Here is a 21,890-nt window from a genome sequence, read left to right as displayed (position 1 = left end):
ACACCGTATATCGGTTCGTGCTGCATATATCCATCTCAATTACTCAGCGCCTACACGAGAGAAGTTTTGGACTTATTGTATTACTATCCAAATTACTGTGTTCACACAGTGTACACGAGTTCGATAATTTTGAGCCAATTCTTTCATATATATTTCTTAAATCTCAATAAAATTTTAATACAGTAAATTTTGGTATAATTTGTTACAAATAAATATGTAGAAACAAATTGGTGAAGTGTCAATATATTTAAAGTGATATTTATTTGAGCGTGCGTTTACGACTTTTATGTTGCAACGTGTGCACTTTTTAGTTTCTATGCTAATTCTTTCAATATATTGGAGTGTCCTTAGACCCGAGTTTATATAATTTTGTGGTGTAAATAACATTAGCTGCCATTCATTGGTCAGTTCTCTGCTCGCTATCTTTGGGCGCTTCTCGCCTGTCAAAAATTTTACATATGAAAGCAACAAGAAGGTTATCTAGTTGAACTCGTGCAGGAGAGTTTGCAAATACCTTATTAAAAATTCTTTCGCCGCTTGCTGTGTGCTACCAAGTTTTGTTTTACACATTTTGGAACCATTTTACTATTGTGAACTGCTCAAAGGACAAATTACTGTCAAAATAATAAAAATTGTCTTACACAAATTTGAAATTGAAAATGGCAGGCGAAGATAAATTGTAAGTATTTTTGTATTGAATAAAAAACTTTAATAAAAACAAGTAAGGAAGGGCTAAGTTCGGGTGTAACCGAACATTTTATACTCTCGCAATTTATTGATGTAATTTTATAAAGACAACACAATTCGACCCATATATTCGGCATAAAGTTCAATAGAATAACGAAAATCATCATAAATAGTATATGGGGACTGAGGTAATTCCTAAACCGATTTCACTCGTTTTCACCACCAAGATACAACGTATCGAAGACTATACGCTCACTTAATTTAATATTACTTATAATTAGGTATATGGGATCTGGGGGAAGTTATGACCCAATTTTTACCATTTCAGGTACAGAGAGAAACTGTTATAAGAAAAAAATTCAGAGGGAATGAATTACATTAAAATATCTGAGGGATTTACCTATATTTTCGGTGAAAAATTAACCTTAGGCACTGAGTTCTTCATGTTTGATATCAGGGGCCTTGAAAAGTCATGGTTCGATTTTGACAATTTTTCCACAAGTGATGTCACAGCTCAAATACAGTATTTGTGTAAAGTTTTATTCCGCTAGCTTCATTGGTTCCTTATGAATACATTATAAAGTGAACGAATCAGATGGAATTCAAAATTGGGTTATATGGGAAGTAGACGTTGTTGTGAACCGATTTCGCCCATATTCCACCCGTGTCATCAGGGTGTCAAGAAAGTGTTATGTACCGAATTTCATTGAAATCGGTCGAATAGTTCTTGAGATATGGTTTTTGACCCATAAGTGGGCGACGCCACCCCCATTTTCCATTTTGTAAAAAAATCTCAGTGCAGCTTTCTTCTGCCTTTTCTTATGTAAAATTTGGTGTTTCTGACGTTTTTTGTTAGGGAGTTAACCCACTTTTAGTAATTTTCAACCTAACCTTTGTATGGGAGGTGGGCGTGGTTATTATCCGATTTCTTTCATTTTTGGACTGTATAAGGAAATGGCTAAAAGAAACGACTGCAGAAAGTTTGGCTTATATAGCTTTATTGGTTTGCGAGTTATATACAAAAAACCTATTTGGGGGCGGGGTCACGCCCACTTTTCCAAAAAAATTACATCCAAATGTGCCCCTCCCTAATGGGATCCTATGTTCCAAATTTCATTTTCATAACTTTATTTATGGCTTAGTTATGACACTGTATAGGTTTTCGGTTTCCTCCATTTTGTGGGCGTGGCAGTGGACCGATTTTGCCCATTTTTGAAAGCAACCTCCTCAGGGTGCCAAGGAACATGTGTTCCAAGTTTCATTAAGATATCTTAATTTTTACTCAAGTTATCGCTTGCACGGACAGACGGACAGACGGACGGACAGACATCCGGATTTCAAATCTACTCGTCATCCTGATCATTTATGTATATATAACCCCATATCTAACTCTTATATTTCTTGGTGACACAAACAACCGTTATGTGAACAAAACTATGATACTCTGTGCAACAGGTTGCGAGAGTATAATAAATTTTGTTGCAGAAAACGTGTTGACGGTGGTAGAAGAGTTCAGTGCGACCAAGTATAGACAATTCGATTTCAATGCTGCCAGTTCGTATTAAAATTTGGAAAGTTTGTTCGATTGGCTTGTCTATAGCAGTTAGTCAATCGATGACAACTAATATCAGTAATTGATTAATAACTTCTCTACTTGCTATCCTTGGGCGCTGCTCGCTTGCTTTTACATATGAAAGCAACAACAAATGTATCCAGTTGAATTCGTACAAGAGCGTATGCGGAAAAGATTTGACCGCGCCTTGCGTTAGTGCTAGTAAATATTGTCTTACACATTTTGACCATTCACAATGTAAGAACGACTCAAAGAACAAACTTTTGACAAAAAGGACAATACAAATATATTTTTTTAATGTTTTGAACTTGAAATAAATAACACTTGATTAAATAAGACGTAAACATGTACGCAGTTGTAAAATAAGTGTTTTTTTAGTTTTTGCACATATGATGAATGCACACAGTCACAGTCGTATTAGAATAGCTCGGCCGCCAATCCATCGGCCACCGCCGCTTTGTTGTTCTTCAAGCGGGTAATTGATATTGGAATTTCTTCATGATCGGTCAAAAGGAACATCTGTTCTATGTTTGCAAATGCTCTCGTTTCCCTCTTCATCTTTCAGTATCTATCCTATCCCACACGTGCTGTGGTCAATCGCAACGTTGCGAGGTAGGCGGTCTGCTTTCTCTCCACTGCGAAACGACATGCCGTGGCACAGTTCCCACAGAGACGGATGAGCATATTCGCTGCCTTCAGATATTGATTTGAGTCAATATTTGGACATTGGAGATATCACAACATTTGATTTAGTTGCGCAATTTGGGATCAAGGGACAGCCATGGTGAATTATTTTTTTTGATATGGTACTACAGACATCTATTTTTCGGGCCCCGGCGAATTCGATCAGCCTCAGAGCGTGTGGCGATGTTTCGTCATCGAGGCTTTATTTTTCCTGACTTTTGTGCCGATGACACCTTTAAAATCACCAAGCACGCCTTTACATCGTCGAGGGGCAGCTCTTATAGGTGCGGCTTAGACGATAATAGAAAGTATCTTTGGGATAGATAATCGCTACTACACCAACAACATCATGGAAAGTATCTTTGGTCACATCGTCATTGTTGTTGTTGTTGTACCTGCCTGAACCGACAAGCCTAGACTAATTGTCATCGATGTCATCTAACGGGAGGCCCAAGAAACGAGCTGTTTCGATAGGGTCGGACTAAACGGAAAGTGGTGTTAGATGAGTAGGGTTTAGTGAGCATGCAAAGAGGTGATTAGCGTCATGCGGGGACTCTTTGCATGCAGGGCATATGTCCAACACCCTCTGCAGCCGGATCTACGTTTTCGACTATCTAATCCTGGATCGGTAAGTACTAAGTAAGTACAGGCTGGCATCGAGTCCAACCCAGGGCCTGAGGTATTTTTCTGCTGCGAATGCGCTAAGAGGCTTCATCCAAACTCCACCTCGATTAGGTGTAATTCATGCAATGAATGAAGCCATATTAAGACCTGTTAAGGCCGTAAGACTCATAGAGAGTGGACTACACGTTATGTGGCCTCATGCTGCCAACGCACTTCTACGACTATTGCCTCTTCGGCAGTGCAACAAAGCACCTAGTTTGCGCAAGGCGCTGCCGGAGTGGCCAACTTAGGGCCACATACGGCCCCCAGGAGCTCAATTAGGCAGCATGACTCTGACCAATCTAGCAGTCTGACAAACGGTTTCAACGTTATACGTAAGGATCGCGAGCTAGGAAATTTTGCAGGCCTAGCATTCATACGGTACAACAGCGTGCAATATCGTTTTATCGAAGGTGACATCGACCGCAGGGACACTATCCTAGAATGTCCGGTTAGGCAACGTCGAGCTCGAAATATTTAATATATACATCTCTCCAGTTACAAGTTGCCCAACAGGATATCACCCGAATATTAGTACGCTACTTCGTGGTGTGTATGTATAATTTTAAGAGCAAATAAGTCAGTTATTACATTCACCTTTGAAATTATTTATTTATTTATTCTTATTCCACTACAAAAAAAAAAAAAATATTTCTATATTTTATATATGCAGTGATATTTTTTATGTTTAATTATACTTTATTTATTTATATAAAAAATTTTCAATTCACTCATTCATTCATTTATTTATATTCATTTTTTTATTGACATGTATTTATATTCAAATTCATTTACATTTATTTATATTATTTACATATCTAAAAAACTAAAACTAAATTTCTACTTATATCTAGTTTTGGCGACGAGGGAAGTCGATAAAAGCGTTCTTCATTTCCCTCACATCGTTAACGTACATTTTTAACATGTCCAGACGCTTTTCATCGGCTTCCTTCATCGCCTCAGTCGCCCTTAAATAGTCGTCCCCCATTTCCTCCATTACCATCACAGCTTCGTTTGACGATGGCCGAGTTGAGCTACCCGATGAAGAAGGGCCAGCGTCTGTGCTTGGGAGCATAAAAAATATTCTATATAGCGTGGACCTTTCAAAAGCTTTAGACACGGTCAACTTACCAACGCTACCAGAAGACATTGAGCAAACAACACTTTTTCCGGGGCTGAAGAGATGGATCATGAACTGAAATGGGTTCTTCTCAAACTTTATCGCTTCTTCTCTGCGAGGAGCCTGGCATCGCACCCGTTAAATCCACGGCAACCATCTTTACCAACTGGTCGAAGGAATACAGGCTAAATCTTAATATTCACGTCGATGGTACATCAATACCGACTGTGAATAATCCCAAGATTTTGGATGTCACATTTGACAGTCTGTACTCCTTCACTCCGCACACGACCGGGACCGTTAGTATTCAGACTGAACCCCGACATAAAAAATACATGTCCTGCATGCAACGAGTCCCTACTCTTGATGGCTCTGGAAGGGGGCTCTGTTTCCAGTAAGTGACTGCAGGCATTATTTCTGCGAAAGCTTCCCAACAGAAACTGTTTGGAGAGCATTTCGTTATGCTCCTTCACAGGTATCATACAGGCCTCATTGTGTTAGTGACCGACCGGAGACATCAAGAGGCAACCTGTTGTTGTCCGGTGAGCGGTGTTTTGACAAGTCCATCGCTTCCCAATTTGCGTCCTACTGAGTCTAGGCAACTATAAAGGTACTGCGTAGTTTTAGACCGGTCAGCCGATAGCCTGGTAAGTTGCCAACAACGTTTCTTTGTCCTTACACCATGTGCTGCCGGCTTGAGAGTTGAGGATTTTGTAGCGGCTCTTTTGGTTACAATCGGTGCGGGAGTGAAAGAGTACACACTTTTTCCGGGGCTGAAGAGATGGATCATGAACTGAAATGGGTTCTTCTCAAACTTTATCGCTTCTTCTCTGCGAGGAGCCTGGTCGCCTCCCGTCGGGTAACACATCTTTTCGCCTTATCCATCGAAGGGTGCAGTGTAAATTTTCGGCTAAAATAGCTCGCGCCCTCCTTTGGGTCCGAGGAGGCATGACCAGCGAATTGAATTTCAACTGGGTCATCATGGCTTCTTGGGTCGGTTAGGGATTTGACAGTAGTCCAGAGCTTATGCACACCACTGGAAAGATTGCAAGACTTCAGCTTATATTGGTTTACCATTCGTCGAAGGGCGCCGCGCTCGTTGGCTAAAAGTCCTGCTTTCGCTGGGAAGTTTGGGTGGATGTCTGCAATGCGTCCAGCAGGAATGAAGCAAGTAGTAGCAGCTAGGCAGTGCGTTGAAGGTGCTCTCAGTAAATTCTGTGAAGCCGAGTCAATTAGCTTTTCTGAAGTTAACGAAGGTAAGGTTGTCCACAGAAATAAAGTGTGGAGGTTTTCCGGTCGAGTCAATTATGGGCAAATGGTCTGTTGCGAGGGTTAGCTATTTATCAGACCACCGTTAACGATTGTAATATCAGGCGAGCTATTACAGGTGCCCATAATTCTGGTGGGGGCTTCGTCATTCATTGTGTAGAATGTCGAATCGTAAATCTGTTCTGCCAGCTCAGTCCCGCTACGATCGTTTTGCAGACAAGAATGCCATAGATTGTGGTCGATGTTACCATCGATTAAACGATACTGCACTGTGCTGCGGAAGATGAATGCTAGGTCACCACCATTGCTGGATTGTAAAAGCTTCCTTTGTCTCGCTTGACCAGTGGTGATCCTGGGAGTGAGGTGTTGGTGGTTGAAGCTGCAAAACCAGCAGGGAGAATTGTCGCACACGGGTGTTGTTTGGCGACACCGTTTGAGGTTGCTGCGGGGGCGGACTGCTGCAGCATAGGGCAACGAATTACTCACTCCACTCACGGGTGGTGGTAGGAAATCCAAGTTTGTATGAGTGCTGTTTCGACATGGTGTAGCTGTTTTGCATTCAGTTGCAGGCAGCTATTCCGCATTCAGATGCGCCTAAGCATATATCCCGGTCATGAAAAGAGTGTTAGCGAGCCGTATAAAAAGCTGTTTCGAGCAATGTGTTCAATTTATCGGAGTTTTCCAAAGGTAATTTAAGGTATGTGGGCCTTACAGTAGCCATTAAATGGTTCTAATAAGCTTACTGCGTGTAGAATCAAATTGCGGTAAAAACTGATTGCTCCTGTGATAGTCGTGTGAACGTATACCTTGTCTGTTTACGCAAAGATTCTGGCTTTCGCGAACCAGACTCCAGGCCTGTCTTGGTTGAAACTTGGCACTTGAACTCTTAAAAAGCTGGGGTTGTTATCTAAGAAGAAAACTTGGAACTTGAACTGTTAAAAAGCTGGGGTTGTTATCTAAGAAGATGGTCGGGCAAAATCCCCCGCTGAACCCTCCGCGAGGGTGCCGACTGGTAATACATACCACAGTTTCGCAACTGTGGAGGGAGCTGTCCGGTAACGGTCTGTCCCTCCACAGTCGTGAGGTATCTACTATATCTATGTAAGACTCCGTTGATGAGTGTTTGTTGCTCCTCAATAGCACAGCATTCGGTGACGCAGTCGTATCATGGTAGGGGGTACAACAAAGGGCTGGATCAAGGTGTCATGCGACCCGTGCCGAGGATCAACCTGGCTGAGGGCACTTAAATAGCCCAGTCTCGAACGGAGCTTACGGATACCTGGCGCCCTCCGTAATAAGATAGACTTGCTTGCGTAGCGAGGGCTATGCGCAAGTGGACATTTATTCCCCTACACTCGTGGGTCCAGAAATGAGCACAGCTAAAAACAAAATTGACAAATCAGGGGAGTCCGGTCCTCCTTTAATAAAGCCGGAAGGAACGGATGGTTCCGAGAAAAGAGCAGCGTTTGCAACGAGCTCTAAGACAGTCAGCACGAAAACAGTGGCTATGCTTGGTCTGAATGTTAAGGCTAGCACCAGTGCTGGAACTACAGCTAAGCCAGGTTGTGTAGTTGCTGGTGCAGTGTCGAAAGAATGGCCTACGCTTAGGGTGGAAGAGCCATCGAAGACGAAGTATGCAGAGAGGAAACGCGCTGCATACATTCTAAGAAGAGCACACCAGCATCCACCATCCAAGGAGGAGCTCACTAAGGAGCTCCAAGAAACCTTAGAGTGTGCTAAAGCGGTTCTTCCCAATTTCAGCATAGAACCGCCAGCAGGAGCAACAAAAAGGCAGAGGTCAGCTGAAGAGGCTAAGCCGTCGTCTAAGCGACCGAAGATAAAGGGTGAAATGCCCAATAGATCGTTTGCGGATGTGGCCCGGAACCGCATTATCTATGGGGTTCTGGCTGAGGGAGATCCCGAATCATGCACAGATGCCGGTTGATACCAGGGCCAGATTAAGATAGTAGCTTGTGACGACGAATGATCGGTCCAGCTCTATAAAGCCGCTTTGGCGAAAGTGGGAGAGGTATATCCTGGGGCCAAACTGATAGCGGTCGACAGGAAAGATATACCGTCTAGACCAAGGGCACGAGTTTGGATACCGGCTACACCATCTCTGCCGGAACAAATTATGCAGCTGATAAGGGCTTGCAACCCTAACCTACCAACGGAGGGTTGGAAGTTTGTTAAGTCATTCGACGAAGCGGCAACCGAATCGGGCGTGGAGACCAAAAGGTCCACGATGCAGATTTTGTTGTTGCTAACGAATGACGCAATCGAACCGCTGAACAAAAGTGGCGGTGAAATCAATTATGGCTTCACTAAGGTCAAGGTATAAAGCAGAAGCCGGCGCTATTGACCATCTTACCACGGATAACGAGATGGGTGAAGTGAAGGAAGATCATATGGAGTCCTCGAGCGATGTCGATAGCCTCGAACAAGGTGAGTGTTCCTCAGGGTCTGAACTGGCGGACAGGCTCTCTAACTTATATACTGATAAACAGCTTTTAAGCGATTCTCAAGATGATGTAGATGTAACTTTAACTAATGCATCTCTTACAAATTAATCTTCACCACAGCAAATTAGCGTCAGTAGGCCTAAGTAACCGCATGGCAATAGATCAGCCTAACTTTGTCCTCATTCAGGAGCCATGGGTTAATGGAGGGCGGATTTGCGGCCTGAGGACGCCGAACTATAACTATACATGTCACATTGTGAAGGTAAGAACAGGACATGTATATCGGCTAAAAAAGATCCTAATGTTTTTATATTGCACAAATATAGTGACAAGGACACCACGGCAGTAAGCTGGCAGACGATCAGAGGTAACTACCGGCTTGGCTCTTGTTACATGCCGTATGATGAGGAGCAGGTACCATTACTGCAAATAAAAAGGCTGGTACTTGGATGCGACTCCAATGCACATCACTCACTATATATACCAACACAAGAGGCGAGTTGCTTTTTAGTTATTTATTAAGCAATTTCTGTGTAATAGAGGGACCACGCCAACTTTTATTACCAGAAATCGACAATAAGTATTAGATATAACACTTGTGTCGGAAGAACTGGTAGACAGAGTAATACGATGGAGGGTTTTAGAAGAACACTCCTTTTCCGATCATCGGTATATTGAATGTGTACTGAGTGAGATAACAAATATAGAAACTATAGGAAAACAAACTGGCTAGTGCATATGGAAGAGCAAAAGAGGAATATCCCTATGACTCCCCCATTCCAGCCTAAGAACAGGGAGGACATAGATTCCTTAGTTGAAAGGTTCACTGAATCTTATCAACAAGCATTAGAAGTGGCATGTCCATTTACTCGCAGTAAGGGAAGAATTAGACCCCAATGGTGGTCCCCGAGCTGAAGAAATCTCAGAAAGCATGCAATTGAATGTAGTGAAACAATCCCAAGTAGAGCAGGACTGGGAAAGATACTACAGCCTTCTAAGATCATGAAAAAAGAAAATCAGGAAATTAGAACGAAAACCGTGGAAATCCGGTAGAAGCGTCTCGGTTAAGAAAAGTAATAGCAAAACGTGCACATAACAGTGAAGCCAGATCTGAGCTGGACGGATCACAGCGAAGAAACCTTAAAATTGCTGATGGATACTCACTTCCCGTGTAGCTCAGAGAGCTTCACCGCTGAGTATACTCTAGACAGTGTAGTGGACACAGATCCTAATATTGGAGACTTAATATCAATAGACAAAATAAGGTGGACAATTAACAGCTTCAAGCCTTTTAAATCTCTGGAACCTGACGGTATATTTCCGGCTCAATTGCAGAAATCGTTCAGTTACGTAACGGGCTGGTTAATAACCATTCTCGAAGGGACCCTTCGGTTAAATTACATTCTTTCATTATGGAGAAAAGTGAAGGTAATATACATACCAACAGCGGGCAAAAGCTCTCAGACCAGTCCAAAAGATTTTAGACCAATCAGTCTTTCCTCATTTCTACTAAAAACACTGGAAAGATTAATAGAAATTAACATAAGAAGCAAGCTAGCTCCGGAAAAGTTAGCAGTTTCACAGCACGTGTACTGCAAAGGAAAATCCACGGAAACAGCCTTAAACTCGGTGGTGACAGAGATTGAAAGGGCTCTGGTAGTAAAGGAATACGCTCTCATAGCCTTCTTAGACATAGAAGGCGCGTTTAACAACATCCAAAGGCCATTATCAACGCCCTTAAAGATCTGAATGTCTCGGAATCACTCATGAAACTTATAGAACAGATGCAGGTTCATAACTTCAACGCTGGGGGTTTTGACGATGTGCAGATCTGTCCACGGATATATGCAAACAAGGCTAAATGGGCAAAATCATGTGGATTAAGCCTAAATGCAAGCAAAACTGAGTTAGTGATGTTTACCAGAAAACACTACATTCCAGAGTTCACACCACCTTCAATAAACGGCACCTCGCTACCAATAAGTGAAAAGGCAAGCTACCTTTGACTAATTTTAGACAGGAAGCTGTTATGAAAACCAAATTTGGATGCCAGGGTAAAGAAGGCAGCTTTGGCACTATACACTTGCAAAAGAATGGTTGGACCAAAATTAGGACTAACTCCCCGCGTATAACATTGGCTCTACACAGCTGTGGTAAGACCGATTATGACATATGGGATATTGGTCTGGTGGTCAATAATTGACAAGAACCACGCCGAGCCAGGCATTAGATGTGATTCTGTATTTACTGCCTATTGATCTATTCTGCAAACAACAGGCGGTGAAATCGGCACTTAGGCTGAGGGAATCGTCGCTACTGCAAAACTGCAATAGGGGACATTCCAATATACTCGGCAAGTTTCCATTTCTACCGAACATTACGGACTTTCGCAATCCTATAAAAATGAATTTAAAGTCGGACCTACACATATCCTTCCCCTCTAGAGAGGAATGGGAAATGGGAAAAGTGGACAAAGATTCAGAGATAAGTATCTATGTATATATATATTTGGCGTAGGAACCGCTTTAAGCGATTATAGCAGAATCCACCAGAGCGCGCCACTCATTCCTCCTTTTTCCTTTTTGGCGCCAACTGGAAACACCAATCACTTTGCACTTGGTCTTTCCGCCGGAGTGGAGGTCGTCCTCTTCCGCGGCTTCCTCCAGCGGGTACTGCATCGAATACTTTCAGAGCTGAGTGTTTTCTTCCATCCGTACAACATGACCTAGCCAGCGTAGCCGCTGTCTTTTTATTCGCTGAACTATGTCAATGTCGTCGTATAAATCGTACAGCTCATCGTTCCATCGTCTGCGGTATTCGCCGTTGACAATGTTTAGAAGACCATAAATCTTGCGCAAAACCTTTCTCCTTTCTGCGTTGGATTTCAAGGCTGACATTGTTGGTGTTGTTAATGCTGGTTCCCAGATAAACGAAATTATCTACAACTTCAAAGTTATGACTGTCAACAGTGACGTGGGGGCCAAGACGCGAGTGCGCTGACTGTTTGTTTGATGACAGGAGATATTTCGTCTTGTCCTCATTCACCACCAGACCCATACGCTTCGCTTCTTTATCTAGTCTGGAAAACGCAGAACAAACGGCGCGGTTGTTGCTTCCGATGATATCAATATCATCGGCATACGCCAGGAGATGTACACTCTTGTAGAAGATTGTACCCTCTCTATTTAGTTCTGCAGTATTATTTTTTCCAGCAATAGATTGAAGAAGTCGCACGATAGTGAGTCACCCTGTCTGAAGCTTCGTTTGGTATCGAACGGCTCGGAGAGGTCCTTCCCGATCCTGACGGAGCTTTTGGTGTTGCTCAACGTCAGCTTACATAACTGTATTAGTTTTGCAGGGATACCAAATTCAGACATCGCGGCATAAAGGCAGCTCCTTTTCGTGCTATCGAAGGCAGCTTTAAAATCGATAAAAAGATGGTGAGTATCGATTCTTCTCTCTCGGGTCTTTTCCAAGATTTGGCGCATTGTGAATATCTGGTCAGTTGTCGATTTTCCAGGTCTAAAGCCACACTGATAAGGTCCAATCAGTTCGTTAACGGTGGGCTTTAGTCTTTCACACAATACGCTCGACAAAACCTTAAATGCGATATTGAGGAGACTTATACCACGGTAGTTGGCGCAGATTGTGGGGTCTCCCTTCTTATGGATTGGGCAGAGCACACTAAGGTTCCAATCATCAGGCATGCTTTCTTCCGACCATATTCTACAAAGAAACTGATGCATGCACCTTATCAGTTCTTCGCCGCCATATTTGAATAGCTCGGCCGGTAATCCATCGGCCCCCGCCGCTTTTTTGTTCTTCAAGCGGGTAATTGCTATTCGAATTTCTTCATGGTCGGGTAATGGAACATCTATTCCATCGTCATCGATTGGGGAATCGGGTTCGCCATCTCCTGGTGTTGTACTTTCACTGCCATTGAGCAGGTCGAAGAAGTGTTCCCTCCATACTCCCAGTGTGCTCTGGACATCCGTTACCAGATTACCTCCTCGGTCCCTTCATGATAATGCTCCGGTCTTGAAACCTTCTGTAAATCGCCTCATCTTTTCATAAAATTTTCGAGCATTACCCATGTCGGCCAGCTTTTCAAGCTTTTCATACTCACGCATTTCGGCCTCTTTCATTTTATGTCTGCAAATGCGTCTCGCTTCCCTCTTCAGTTCTCGATATCTATCCCATCCGGAACGTGTTGTGGTCGATCGCAACGTTGCGAGGTAGGCAGTCTGTTTTCTTTCCACTGCGGAACGACAATTCTCATCGTACCAACTGGTTTTTTGGCGTTGCCGGAGACCAATTGTTTCGGCTGCAGCGGTATGCAATGAGTTTGAGATGCCGTTCCACAGCTCCCTTATATCGAGATGCTGATGAGTGCTCTCAGAGAGCAGGAGTGCAAGTCGAGTAGAAAATCGTTCGGCTGTCGGTTGTGATTGCAGCTTTTCGACGTCGAACCTTCCTTGTGTTTCTATACAGACGGTTAGAAACTGGATAAACGAGTAGGAGGCGGGGTATTTTCAGAGAAACTGGATACCAGAATCGCTTTCCGGTTACCGGATCAATGCAGTGCTATCCAAGCAGAGATCATTGCAATTAAAGATAGCCTTCTCGTTTTGTCAAAAAGTCAAGCGGCTTTAAAATTACTAAAGTCGCATAGAATATAATTGAAGATAGTGAAAGAGTGCTTGGACGATACACCTGCAATGGGTCCCTGGACATAGTGACATTCCTGGAAACTGTGTAACAGATGAATTAGCCAGATTGGGCACAACATTGCAGTTGGATGCTAATAAAGAGGGAATTTATATACCTCTGGCAACGTGCAGATATCTAATAGATAGACATGCTGTTGATATGGCTGAATCACAATGGAAACAATCAACGACTTGTTACGTAAGTAGACAAACGTGGCCTGAGTGGAGTAAGAGCCGCACTTGTGGTTTATTGAAATTTAAGAGGAATGACACAAGAACCCTTGTAAGGGTGTTAACGGGAAACTTTCTGATTGGTAGACATACCAGCATACTGAGGTTACCTTGTAACGATGACTGCAGCAGCTGCCAGGAAGAAGAAGATGAAGTAACGATTACACACCTTCTATGTGGATGTAAGGCTCTGTATAGGAAATGAATTGTAACTATTGGACGATTTTCTCGAGGATGTGGGTGAAGTTGCTCATATCAAATTGTGTGAACTTTTTCACTTTATTAAGACCACAGGGTGGTTTAAAGATGACTCTATAGTGTAAGGGGTCATAGTCCCAGTGGTGTCACAATGGGCCTCCAAAAGGCCTAGGTGCGTCGTTTTGACAACCTAACCTAACATATCTAAGAAGATTGATGATTTAGACAGCGACTAAGAAGAATAAATGTTGCAATAAGAAACTCGAATTGTCTTAAAATTCGAAAGCACCATGGTATGATGGTATCGATTCAAATATGATCAAAGAGCTTTAAGAAAGATGTTAACTGACGCGCTGGAAACCATATTCAGCAGTTCTTTTGATAGTGTGTGGCACCCAGGATTGCTTTATAAAGTAAAAGAAAAAAGTGCGTGGAGTCCCTACGCGCGGAAGAAGTTATACTTCTTAGTGATATTCCAAGAAATTGATATCATTTTGTATGAAAGAAAACTATCGAGAGGGAAAGGATAAAAATATGGTGGAGTGGCCAACACTTTCTTAAATTCACATTTTATAAATTTATTATGCACATTTTATAAAGCAAAGTCCAAATCAATTATCATTTCTGGGTTCTGACGGATTGATATATATAATATTTACAATTGGATTATGATAACTAAAATACGATATGAAATGTCTTACATCTATTTTATCTATATTTCTCGCGAATATCTCATCAATAGTCGTACCTCCTTTTGTCGTAGGATCATTTCTTCCATTGATCATTTCTAATGAAAATTTCTCTCTGAGGAATGCCAGTAATGGTTCAGCTTCTGGAAATGAGAAATTTACATTGAAATCTTCCGCAAGGAGTACCGGTTGTACTCTACTGGTTCCACGCACCTTTTTATTATATATAACTAGCAGACCCGGCCACACGTTTTTGTGGCTAAGGTATACATTAAATTAAGTCGGTCCAATCTTGGCTTCGGCGACGATATTGATTACTCGAGGTTGATTTATGTTACGCAGCAACTCACACTACTTTTAATTGCAAAGTGAGTGGTGATAGTACAGGCAATTTTAAGTAGTTTGGGATAATTGACTACGTCGCCCTGGTTTGTAGTTGTGTCAACTCTCTTGGACCGAAATTCTAAATTGTCGCATTAAGATCATCGATATCTTTTTTTTACCACCAATATAGGTCATTCAATCAGTAATTTATGGTTATCATATTGTGGTTTCATGTCAGGAAAACTTCTCTTTCGAGTCGATGAAGTGACAGAAATCTGTTGGAAATGCTATTAATCCATCGAGGTGTCAACTGCCAACTGCTTCTACAATCACAATTTGATATTGTTGCAAAAACACTCATATGCAGGGATGGGCACCACCACAATCAAACGAGCATCACAAAATGAGATTGTGTTAGTGTGCTTACTGTGGTACCAAACGAATCAGCAATAAAAAATATTCAGTCTGCTTGCAGATGTTGAGCGAGCAGGTCTATGCCACACGGTTGCACAATGCGAATATATGCAGTTGCTAATGAATGTAAAAATTAATAATAATTTATATATAATATAAATTATAGTAAAAAAATTGTTTTCATTTCATACGTAAAATATACAACTTCATCCGCATCGACCTGCACAGTCAACTGCTGCTTGCAGACTGATTTTATCGTCGTTTATTTATCGTATTGTCCCATCGTAGGTGCTCGTTTTACGCTCTTCGCTTGTGCGTGTTAGTGACAATCGGTGTGTGTACGTATACGATCACTTACGCTCTTTTAGCACCTGCTAAGACTTTGCCCATGCCTGCTCATATGTCAGTTGTTAATTGGCGATTCTTTATGTGTCGCCACAAATTAAATGATTTTAGGCATGCGATTAGCCCGTCAGTAACAGTTGATCCAGGAATAATTGGAAGAGTCTGGCGTAAATCACCTGATAACAGAATCCTGGCTCCACCAAAAACGTTCATCGACAATCAAGACCTTTTAAAGTCCTCCAGCGACTTCTTGAATATTTGGAAAATCTTCGTTATAGCGCTATTTTTGACGATTTTGCCGATTGGTATTTCGTTCATTTGCAATTTAGGAGTAATTTCAAAGCCGAATGTGCCGTTTGTTTACCTACTAACAGGTGCCAAGTTGCCCCTATTCCCGTTAACCTTGGTGGTGAAAATGAGTGAAATTGGTTCTGGAATTACATCAGCCCTCATATACTATATGTAATGATTTTCTATTGGACTTTATTTCGAATATATAGGTCAAATTGTATGTTATCTTAATAAAATTACATCAATAAATTGCGAGAGTATAAAATGTTCGGTTGGACCCGAACTTAGCCTTTCCTTATTTGTTACAAATTGTTTTGGGCTATCGACACAACCTTATACAATTGAACGCCATCATCTGTTCGTTTTTATTTCCTTTTTAAAATCGTATTTCAAAATTTATTTTCTTCATATTTTTTTTCGGAAAATTTTCCAGAATTTTCTTAAGTATTCTTCTTGTTTGGGGGGAGACCTGTCCGAATTGGTGGTAATCACCGAAATCGGTTCAGGCGTTCTCCAGTTATAAGCGTAGTAACTAACGTCACTTTCTTTTATATATATAGATTATTTGTATAAAACCTTGGAATTTATTCATTTATTAAAATCACCACTCAGAAGTCCTTTTATCCGTTGTAACCGAGCGATCATCGAAGAAACATCATTTCTAATATGCCACAAAACAAAATTAGAAATGAAGTTTATAAACCTCACGCTGTCAGATAAAACGATATACTTCCTCATCGCGGGTGCTAATACTTTCGATTTGCAAAGAAAGTAAATGAAGACTGACTACAGAAATGATCCTGTGAAGTATAGTTTTAACTTTTCAACGGCCAACGCAGAGTATTTCAACCAAAAGTCACACTAAATAGTTGAGAATTCGCAGAAATTAAACAGAAACGAAAGAAAAATAATGCGCAAGCATACAATCATACATATGCGTACACATGTGAATATGTCACCAACCAAAAATTTAAACATTGTTCTACAAAAACAAGAATTGCTCAAATAGCATAAGCAGGCATGGGCAAAGCCTTAGCAGGTGCTAAAAGAGCGTAAGTGATCGTATACGTACACACACCGATTGTCACTAACACGCACAAGCGAAGAGCGTAAAACGAGCACCTACGATGGGACAATACGATAAATAAACGACGATAAAATCAGTCTGCAATCAGCAGTTGACTGTGCAGGTCGATGCGGACGAAATTATATATTTTACGTATGAAATGAAAACAATTTTTTCATTATAAAATAGCACTAAATTACTTTTTTAAATAATTATATTACCCAATTTTACTAGAATGTATATTTAATATAAATTATTATTAATTTTTACATTCATTAGCACGTGCATATATTCGCATTGTGCAACCGTGCGGCATAGACCTGCTCGCTCAACCTCTGCAAGCAGACTGAATATTTTTGATTGCTGATTCGTTTGGTACCACAGTAAGCACACTAACACAATCTCATTTTGTGATGCTTGTTTGATTGTGGTGGTGCCCATCCCTGAGCATAAGCACGGCAAGTGCTTTAAGTTCTCCGCTTTACTCTCATTCACTCTCTCTCTCTCTCGCTATAATTGTTCAACGATATTCCCTCTCCACTGAAGCGTTAAACAATTATCGCAACCTTTTCCGAAGTCGTATAAGAAGTATAACTTTTGCCTTCGCCATATTATCTAATGCTGATATCATATTTGTGTGGTACAACTTGTATGTAAAACAACTCAGATATTGATTCAATTGAAACTGGACGCTTCAAGGTAGTGTACGTGGAGCTGTCCTCTTTACCATATTCTCCGCTGATTTTCAAACAACCGAAGCGGTTGTGATTGCGACATTTGCACATGACACAGCTTTAATAACAAAGTGTGATATCTAGTGATAATATACTTATTCAACCTGAGCTGGAGAGAATAGAAATGGATGGAGGTAAAATGGAATATTAATACTGCCAAATCAGTTCACGTAAGATTCACGACCAGAAAGGAAAGTTGTACTCATGTATATATAAGTGGCGCTCTAATTCCTCAAAAAAATTCATTTAATCTCTATTGAATGTATCCTGACCGACGACTTACATGGAAAGACCATATCAAAGCTAAGAGACAACAACTTAAGATTGAGACAAACGATATATTGTAAAATTAGGTTATATATATAAAATAGGTAAAATATTGAGAATAGTGTAATTAATGAAATAATATTTTAAATTTTCTCTACTGTTTTATTTTGCTGAATGTTAGGAGATAAGCTGAGTTTCAGAGGCTGAATTTTTTTAATTTTTTCAATATATACAATCATATATTTCATTTAAACAATACATCATATCAAAGATACACATTTAAACGGTATTTTGTGAAATTTTTATTTAAAAATCCCGAAAATTCAGCCGTTGGTACCTCAACTCCCTTGACGTGTGAAGAAAAAAACACTTGCACGTGGTTCAATCAATTTCAATAAACCAAAAAAAGAAACCGCTGAAAAGCTTCATCCACCTTTCTTCTTCTTCTTGACTGGCGTAGACACCGCTTACGCGGTTATAGTCGAGTCCAAACAGCGCGCCACGTATCCCTCCTTCTGGCAGTTTGACGCTAATTGGTTATACCAAGCGAAGCCAGGTCCCTCTCCACCTGGTCCTTCCATCGGAGTGGAGGTCTCCCTCTTCCTTGGCTTCCACCAGCAGGTATACTTTCAGAGTTGGATCACTTTTATCCATTCGAACAACATGACCTAGCCAGCGTAGCCGCTGTTTTTTTATTCGCTGGACTATGTCTATGTCGTCGAATAACACATACAGCTCATCGTTCCATCGTCTGCGGTATTCGCCGTTGCCAATTCTTAAGGGACCATAAATCTTCCGCAAAACCTTTCTCTCGAAAACTCCTAGTTCCGTCTCATCGGATGTTGACATCGTCCACGCTTCTGCACCGTAAAGTAGGACGGGAATGATGAGAGACTTGTAGAGTTTGGTTTCTGTTCGTCGAGAGAGGACTTTCCTTCCGCTTCCTCGCTTCCTTATCCAGTCTGGAAAAAGCAGAACTAACGGCGCGGGTATTGTTTCCAATGATATCGATATCATCGGCGTACGCCAGTAGCTGTACACTCTTATAGAAGATTGTACCTTCTCTATTTAGCTCTGCAGCTCGTATTATTTTCTCCAGCATCAGGTTAAAGAAATCACACGAGACTGAGTCACCTTGTCTGAAACCTCGTCTGGTATCGAACGGCTCGGAGAGGTCCTTCCCGATCCTGACGGAGCTTTTGGTGTTGCTCAACGTCAGCTTACACAGCCGTATTAGTTTTGCGGGGATACCAAATTCAGACATCGCGGCATAAAGGCAGCTCCTTTTCGTGCTGTCGAAAGCAGCTTTAAAGTCGACAAAGAGATGGTGTGTGTCGATCCTATTTTCACGGGTCTTCTCCAAAATTTGGCGCTTGGTGAATATCTGGTCTGTTGTTGATTTTCCAGGTCTAAAACCACACTGATAAGGTCCAATCAGTTTGTTGACGGTGGGCTTTAGTCTTTCACACAATACGCTCGACAGAACCTTCTACGCAATGTTGAGGAGGTTTATCCCACGGTAATTGGCGCAAATTGTGGGGTCTCCCTTTTTGTGAATTGGGCAGAGTACACTAAGATTCCAATCGTCAGGCATGCTTTCTTCGGACCATATTCTCCAAGGAAGCTGATGCAAGCACCTTATCAGCTCTTCGCCGCCGTATTTGAATAGCTCAGCCGGTAATCTATCGGCACCTGCCGCTTTGTTGTTCTTCAGGCGGGTAATTGCTATTCGGATTTCTTCACGGTCGGGCAATGGAACATCTGCTCCATCGTCGTCGATTGGGGAATCGGGTTCGCCATCTCCTGGTGTTGTACTTTCACTGCCATTCAGCAGGCTGGAGAAGTGTTTCCTCCACAAACTCAGTATACTCTGGTCCTCAATAACTAGATCACCTCTGGGGGTCCTAAAGGAGTGTGCTCCGGTCTTGAAACCGTCAGTTAGTCGCCGGATCTTTTCGTAAAATTTTCGAGCATTACGCCTGTCGACCAGCTTGTCAAGCTCTTCATACTCAGGCATTTCGGCCTCTTTCTTTATTGTCTGCAAATGCGTGTCGCTTCCCTCTTCAGCTCTTGATATCTATCCCACCCCGAACGTATAGTGGTCGATCGCAACGTTGCGAGGTAGGCAGTCTGTTTTCTCTCCACTGCGGAATGACAATTCTCATCATACCAGCTGTTTTTTTGACTTTTCCGAAAACCAATGGTTTCGGTAGCAGCTGTACGTAAGGAGTTTGATATGCCGTCCCACAGCTCCCTTATACCGAGATGCTGATGAGTGCTCTCAGAGAGCAGGAGTGCAAGTCGAGTAGAGTATTTCGTGGCTGTCTGTTGCGATTGCAGCTTTTCGACGTCGAACCTTCCTTGTGTTTGTTGACGGGCATTCTTTGCTGCACAGAGGCGGGTGCGTATCTTCGCTGCGACCAGATAATGGTCCGAGTCTATATTTGGTGATGTCAGCCTTTAGTTGTATGAGGTCATCAACCAGCTGGGCAGAGGCACCTTCCCAATTAAGGGTCCGGACATTCCAGGTACATGCCCTTAACTCGTAGTCCTTTAAACGTTTGCAGTGGTCGTCATCAAAATTGGGATCTCTCATCCGAGGCTGTTGCTTCCTTTTCATTGGGGGGTTTTTTATGTGGTGGGTCCCAAACCCTACGCACAACCGCATAAGCGGGTTTCGCCTTCTCACTTTAGCTCGCCTCCAAACGGATGGATACTTGGTCTAAAACCGGAAGTCGTGAGCTGCTTGAGCCACATGTAAAAGAATCGTTCCTGGCCACTCCCAAGTGAATGACAGTCAGAAACTTTCCTCACTTACGTGAACTTCTACATATCACTCCATCGTCCACCTTTCGCATAAGGTAAAAATGCAACCAGAAAAGAGAGCGAAGGTAATAACAAAAGGATTATTACTCCAGGTGGAACCCACGCAAGTGGAAATCCACTCACAGCTTCGTCTGTGGCAGGGGCATGGCAGAATCCGGAGGCCCTACCCCGGTGAAAGACGAACAAAACTGCTCGCAAAAAAAAAAAACAAAAAGGGGGCCGGAACAATCGGTTCGAACAAAATTCCTCTGGAGTCAGGGGAAAGACTTCGAACACATAAGGAACCATAAAACTCGAAGAGAGCTGAACATCAAGCTCCTTGCAAAGGACCACCAGAGCGGAACAGCAATGGACCCTCGGGTTCGGGGACCTGCAAGAAGGACAAGTGGTCTTTCGCAGAGGTGTTCCACCTCTTCAACAACGCGGTCATAGACACGGGTAGACACGGGGGGAGCATGTCGACGGAGCAGCAGACCTAGTTTGAGGCGGCTTTCGATGACGGTCTAATGGACCTAATCCAATCGTCTACTTCCAGCAGGTCTGTCTTCAAAATTGACATGGCTCGCTTCGAGAAGGTCGTCTTCCGTCTTTCCATCAACTCCGTGGAGGGCACTTCAGCCATTCGTTTCATGGTGGATAGTCTGCCGGAGCTATGGGATAACTGTAAGCTGCGCATGGTGCGCGACGTTAAGATACTCCATCACAGTAGCACCCCGGAAGGGGACGTTATTGTTATGGGTATAGACCCAGATTCCTACTCATACCTGGAATCTGTAGGTGGTAGGGCTCACCTGTTGTTCTCCACTGTCCAATTTAGAATAGGGCACCGTCAGGTAGAAAACAAGTCTCTTTCGGAGAAGGTTCGTTCTGACGAGGAACATTCTTCCAAGTCTAGTGCGAGAACACAGGTGGCACCACCACCGGTCAAGATGACGGTCGGAGGACCCCCGGGAACCACGTCGTCGTCGACAGCACTGTTGAGGGGTCCCCCCTCAACAAACAGCGCATCAGGACAGGTGACTTAGACCGACGCGGAAAGGGTGGGCTCCCCAGGGCTGACCCCTCCTCAGGAGGATAAGCTTCTGAGTAGCTCTAAACAATGTTGATCACGTAGATCAACTGCCACCGAAGCAGTGTGGCGTCCACTAATATAGACGACAGACTAATAAAAGGTAAGGCTGACATTGCTCTAATCCAGGATCCCAGTACCTTTGGTAACCGTGTTACTAAGGATCACATGCAGACCGCGCTAATGGTAGGTAGCCAAGATCGAAAGGCTTTAGACATGAAGGATTTAATAAAAATCTTTTTAGATACACACTTCCCACAGTCCACGAC

General features: G+C 42.5%; 1 long non-coding RNA gene and 1 other non-coding gene across 2 annotated transcripts; one reads left to right on the top strand and one right to left on the bottom strand.

The window, feature by feature from the left end:
- Window positions 1-52: 52 nt before the first annotated feature.
- On the top strand, window positions 53-18,336 carry LOC128922936 (uncharacterized). Its single transcript, XR_008472112.1, has 3 exons — window positions 53-8,441; window positions 8,579-8,720; window positions 8,785-18,336. It is a non-coding gene; the product is annotated as an uncharacterized LOC128922936 (long non-coding RNA).
- On the bottom strand, window positions 16,263-16,476 carry LOC128923254 (small nucleolar RNA U3). Its single transcript, XR_008472232.1, has one exon. It is a non-coding gene; the product is annotated as a small nucleolar RNA U3 (small nucleolar RNA).
- Window positions 18,337-21,890: the final 3,554 nt, after the last annotated feature.

The sequence above is a fragment of the Zeugodacus cucurbitae genome, chromosome X (assembly GCF_028554725.1).
Source record: "Zeugodacus cucurbitae isolate PBARC_wt_2022May chromosome X, idZeuCucr1.2, whole genome shotgun sequence".
Taxonomy (NCBI): Eukaryota; Metazoa; Arthropoda; class Insecta; order Diptera; family Tephritidae; genus Zeugodacus; species Zeugodacus cucurbitae.
Note: the sequence above shows the minus strand (reverse complement) of the source record. Positions and strands in the feature narration are given on the sequence as shown.